Genomic DNA, 6,116 nt, shown 5'->3' with positions numbered 1-6,116 from the left:
TTTCGCTTGATCAAAGTGCACTTAATAGCTACAAATCGTGTCGTTCTTCAGTCCAATAATCACTTGACCCATACTCAAAGCGGTTGTTATCAAGCCGCCATTATCCGATATGATAATAAGGGACTTTGGGGATTGGTTTATTTCAAAACGTGTGTGGTGAAAGAATGTTTACCGTAAGGTAACTGTACATGTAACGACGATTTCGTACATTTAGGTGAGTCATTTGGGTCCGCTCTGCTTATTCCGTTACTTACATAATATATTGCAGAAACATGTGCGCGACTGGGTTCCGTCTAAGCGCAAACGGCATAAATAAAAGAATTGTCATACTGAATTGCCATTACGTAATGAGTGAGTGAGTGAGTGAGTTGGGTTTATCGCCGCTTTTAACAGTATTCCAGTTATATCGCGGCGTGTCAGCTTAATGTGGGAGGAAAGCCCGAAATGATGCAGGTCTCAGACATTTACCACTTCGGTGAAACCCACAAGCACGGGTATGGTGCTGACAAACCTAGAAACATAATCGGGGCGAACCGGGATTCGACAACACACTTGGATGGAGCAGTATTGTGCAAGAAGTACAGCTTCTCATGCTGGTGGATGTCAAACGTTGTACCATCTGGAGCCTTGACATTTGCACTCTCTGGACTGAAGTGAACTGATGCACCTTACTTGTAGCTGCTTGCAAGGGAAAATTGTCTTGGTTGAAGGACGGCACATACAAAGCATTCTCCAACTCAATACGTTGTTGTCGACATCCTTACATCACACAAGGGGGCAAGGGTGGCCCAGTCGTCTAAGGCGCCGCGATTCGCTGTGCAGAGTTGCGTCCCTTGGGCACGCCAGAAACCTATGATTGTGGGTTCGAATCCCGGTTCGCCCCGATTATGTGTCTAGGTTTGTCAGCACCATACCCACGCTCATGGGTTTCACCGAAGTGGTAAACGTCTGAGACCTGCATCACTTCGGCCTTTTCTCCCACATTGAGCTGACACGCCGCGATATAACTGGAATACTGTTAAAAGCGGCGTTAAACCCAACTCACTCACTCACTCTGTGCCAGTCGGATGGAGCAGTATTGTGCAAGAAGTACAGCTTCCCCTGCTTGTGGATGTCAAACTTAAAATGTACACTCTCTGGACTGAAGTGAACTGATGCACCTTTACTTGTAGCTGCTTGCACTGGCAAAAATGTCTTGGTTGAAGGACGGCACATACAAAGCATTCTCCAACTCAATACGTTGTTGTCGACTCCTTACATCATATAACATGACGTCAGCACACCCTCTTCTTAGTACAATACCATTCGTTCTGCTTCCACCAGCATATTCGATACAGTGATCTTGTACTTTAAAGCTTTTATCAAATTTCAGGAACTTGGATTTATCATAATACACAATGCTTTCTAATTGGCATTGTGTATTCATAGCTTTCGGCCATGGGAGCCGTGCCAAATTACACTTGTCAGGGGGGTACTCAAAGTACGTGATCTAGACTACCAGTTGTCGGACCTTCATTTTTTGTGGAAGTCTCGGTGGCTGAGTGGGTTAGATCGCTGACTTTGTGTGCGATTAGGTGCCTCATTCTGGCAAGTGTGGGTTCGAATCCCGGACGGGACTGAACCCAAAAGAGTACGAGAATCTGTACTTTACTGAGAGAGTGTTATCCCAAATATAACATTTGTTGGATTTATCAGTTGCGACATAGGCGATTACCCAACAGTCCACGAGTAAAGTATTCACACTATCCTCACTTACTATGACAACATAATCAACACAGATCTTGAATACGTAGTACAAATGTTCTTGTTCTTCTCTATCACAGGCAGTCTTGGCAGAGTCTCGTCTACGACAGTCCCTGATGTCATGGGTAGAGTTCTTGCAAACATCACACCACCTACCCGATCTCTTCTGTCAACTGTAACTTGATGCGTGTTTCTTCTGTATACTATGATAACCGTCTTGTTTCTGATGTCCATGGTAACCTTTCTGTTCACCACCAGTATAACCTTGATTTCTACTTCTACACTCCGATGCCCTGCGCCCTGGCTTCCCTCATGAGAAACATTTAAAGTTCATGACACTGTCTTCATAATTGGGTGTAGGTTGAATCTTTTCCGTTTCTTCATAGCTTCAAAGAGCCATTTTGAACACGACAAACATCACTTGCTTCTCCTTCTGCGTGATCACAGTTGAGAACTTCTTGAAAGAGGGAGGGAGTCCTGTAAGAACCATGCCCATCAATAAACTGCCACTGATTGTCTCTCCTGCCATATTCAACGAAGTCGATGCAGTTCGGCTCTAATTACGTAGTCCGTAACACATTCCTGGCTGCCCATTTTCAACGACGTAAGCCCTGTGTACAATGACATTATTCGTGGCTTATCCCGTCCAAGGTTGTTCTCCCGTAAAATCTCAAACGCCCGTCTCCCATCGTCTTTTGCATCGCTCATTGTTAGGCTAAACCTTCTGTCGGCGAAAGCATCACCATTTTTAGCGGTTGTTCCCGAACATTTCTCGGGTGCTAAAATCCCATTATAAAGTTTCTTCAATCACATATGGCCAAGAAATTTTACTTCCCACAATTCGAATTTTGCTTCATCGCCATCAAACAGCAAACGTTGCCTGGGCCCATAACTTGTTGACTTCGCCAAACGTCTAACCTTTTGTTTGATAGAGGCTTCAACTACTCTCGTTGGATAAACGATTTACTGACAGAGGCGTACACATGTCTAAAATTGATGATGCATGAATGTCAACAGACAAACATATTCACACATCAGGGGCCGTTAGTTCTGATCATCTTTTCCGGTTAACATTTAAGGTTTGGTAAAGCATATGATAGTGCAAATAAAACGTCCATAAAATATCTATACACAGAAACTTAAGTTTACATTCGGACATTGACAACAAGGCTAGTGGACGCTCGTGCGTCGGGAAGATGAAAAGACTAAAGCTGCCACAATAAAAAAACACACCCCGGTTACATGAATGTGAATGTTTGTAAACTAAGTATGATAATGGGATATTTGTTCACTTTTAAATACCCCGTTTCGGGACTTGCCTTGCGCTCTGTTATAAGGAGATAGGATTGGTCGGTTCGGAAAGCTGACATTTATTGAAAAGCACTTTGCAATGTTTGTCATTGTTGTAAGTAATATTCCTTATCGGCGGAATGGCTTCTTTTCACTGTTCAAGTATTGGCAGACATGCAGCTATCTTCGTTTATTAATTGTCGCTATTTTTCGTGATTCTATTTCAAGTGGCGAGGACAGGCAGCCGTTTGTTTGTTTGTTTGTTTGTTTGTTTAACGCCCCACTCAGCAACATTCAAGCTATATGACGGCGGTCTGTAAATAATAGAGTCTGGACAAGACAATCCAGTGATTGACATCACGAGCATCGATCTGCATAATTTGGATCGATGACATGCATCTACCAAGTCAGCGATCGTGACCACCCGATCCAGTTAGTCGCCTCTTTCGACAACCATAATCGCCTCTCATGGTAAGCGTGGGTTGCTGAAGACAATAACCATGAGGTTTTGAGGGTAAGCAATAAACTGACGCTGTCAAGTAAATCTGATCATCTTTTTTGTTAGTTATCGCCCCAGTTTAGCACACGGTGTGTACTTAAACTCATACATGAATGGCACCATCGAAACCAGTTATGAAAAATGTTTATTCACTGGATATGCTTCAGTAATCCTGACAAATATAAAATGGCTTCTGTGTACAGTGATTCGGAAGAAATTCTTATGAATTATTCTCTTGTTCAATGTAAGAGCACCATTTAGATCATTTTCCCGAGGCAAGGGAGTTAACTGACTATAAATGTCCTCGGGAAGATGCATTTAGATGGTCAGAAGCCCTTAACGTAGCTACACTTGGAACAAGCAGCAAAGGTTTCGTATCTCTTCTGGTAACCGAGTTAGTGAGTTGTACACAACTTTCAATAATATTCCAGCCATATTATGAATGGGAACAGCGATCAGGGTTTCGCACATTGCATCAATGTAGGGAAAAAAACTTAGTCTTCAGCGTGTCAAGGGAACGCTTTAACCAGTAGGGTACCTCATTGGGCAACTAAGAACCATTGAGTCGAGTTTTTTTCCCAACCATACCATGCCGGGGAACATGCAGAATGGGCTTCACACATTGTACCAGTGTGGGGAATAACACAAGGGACGTGGGTGTGACAACACGGTGACGTCTTGGCTACCCCCTTGTCCCCTGACAAGCAGAACCGCGGAGAGAATGCAAGGAACCATCTCAACGAGTTTTATCTCTAATACCTTAATGCATTTACCATCAATAATTCGATGTTCATGATGTCAATCACTGGTTTGTCTGGTCCAGACTCGATTATTCATAGACCGCCGTCATATAGCTGGAATATGGCGTTAAACAACTAACAAACAAACCATAAACATTTCACAGATTCACCATATATACTCTCATTGAAACAGATACTTCACAAAACAAATATCACTAAATGTCTTCATTTTGGTAATTTGTAACGTAGAATTGTGAAAGCATCCATGTCGCAGGCCCGTGATGATAAACTCACCTTGTATTATATAAGGTTCAGGCTTGTGAGCGGGTACTGTATGGTCGATGGTGTTCCTGTATCCCGCTAACAGTAAAGTGTTAATGCCAAGCATCGCCGATTGTAAGGCAAGGGCGACAACTCTGGATGTTTTTATCGTTTACCAGTTGACATGATGTCAGAGAAACGGCTCGGTGGACATTTGACATGAAACGGCGAAAATATGCCGGTGACATCAGTTCGTTGTCAACTGGTCCCTCAAGGTACATGTTACAGTGTCTCTGTGTACGATACTTCAGCATACCCCATGTCTAATAATGAGATCTGATTGGGCCACGTGATCTTGATAAAATACCATGTTCCCCGCATTGGCGGGAAATAGATTTTTCAGCGGGTAAATAAATCCGCCACAAGCAAGACATGCTGCACGTGGATTTCTGAGAGGCAGTATAAATCCCTCATGAAATCCTCACGCATTTTCCGAGGAAACGAAAGTCACGTGACATTACACAAGCTGAAATTCGTTTAATCGAACAACTGTTCACCATCAATTTTGAATTTGTTTTAATTCTTTTACAATTTTTTATTAAAACATGTCGGTAAGATATATTCGTTGTAGCAGGATCACTCGGGGTACATGGGGTTTTATTCGTCCCTCGTGAGGTTTCATACCACTCGCCTCTCGCCTCCAGCTCGTGGTATAAAACTCACGCGGGACGAATAAAACCCCATGTACCCCTCCATTCGTCACCACTCGCCCCTTTCCGTAACCTGCAAGAAGACTCGTCCCCCTATCGATGAATGTTATGTGCGAAAATACGACAAACCAATCAGAATGCGCGTATGATTTCAAATTCTACGTCAAAGAATCCCTCAGAAATAATGTTTGAATTTACATATGTTGCATCTAAAAATATACCAAAGACACAGATAAATGTGTTCAATCATACTGTATAATTCCGCACGTCCCGATGTGCTTTCGTGAGGTTTCATACCACTCGCCTCTCGCCTCCAGCTCGTGGTATAAAACTCACGCGGGACGAATAAAACCCCATGTACCCCTCCATTCGTCACCACTCGCCCCTTTCCGTAACCTGCAAGAAGACTCGTCCCCCTATCGATGAATGTTATGTGCGAAAATACGACAAACCAATCAGAATGCGCGTATGATTTCAAATTCTACGTCAAAGAATCCCTCAGAAATAATGTTTGAATTTACATATGTTGCATCTAAAAATATACCAAAGACACAGATAAATGTGTTCAATCATACTGTATAATTCCGCACGTCCCGATGTGCTTTAAATTGCATCTGAAATATATATAATATATTGGTACAATATGTGAACGATTACGCAACGAGGTGACAATTGTTTGCGCTAAGACGGAACTCGGTCGCAAAAATGGCCACGAGAGGGGCATGAGTCGCTATTCGGCTTGTCCCGGAATAACACGAGTTGGTCACGAATGGTACCCCTCGTGATCCTGCTACATCTAAAAGTGTAACCCTCGCGTACCGGTTCGGGGTACAAAGCGTCTCACACAAGGTACATCACATCATAAACCCCTCC

Source organism: Haliotis cracherodii, unplaced genomic scaffold (genome assembly GCF_022045235.1).
Source record: "Haliotis cracherodii isolate W230 unplaced genomic scaffold, xgHalCrac1.p SCAF_13, whole genome shotgun sequence".
Lineage (NCBI taxonomy): Eukaryota > Metazoa > Mollusca > Gastropoda > Lepetellida > Haliotidae > Haliotis > Haliotis cracherodii.
Note: the sequence above shows the minus strand (reverse complement) of the source record.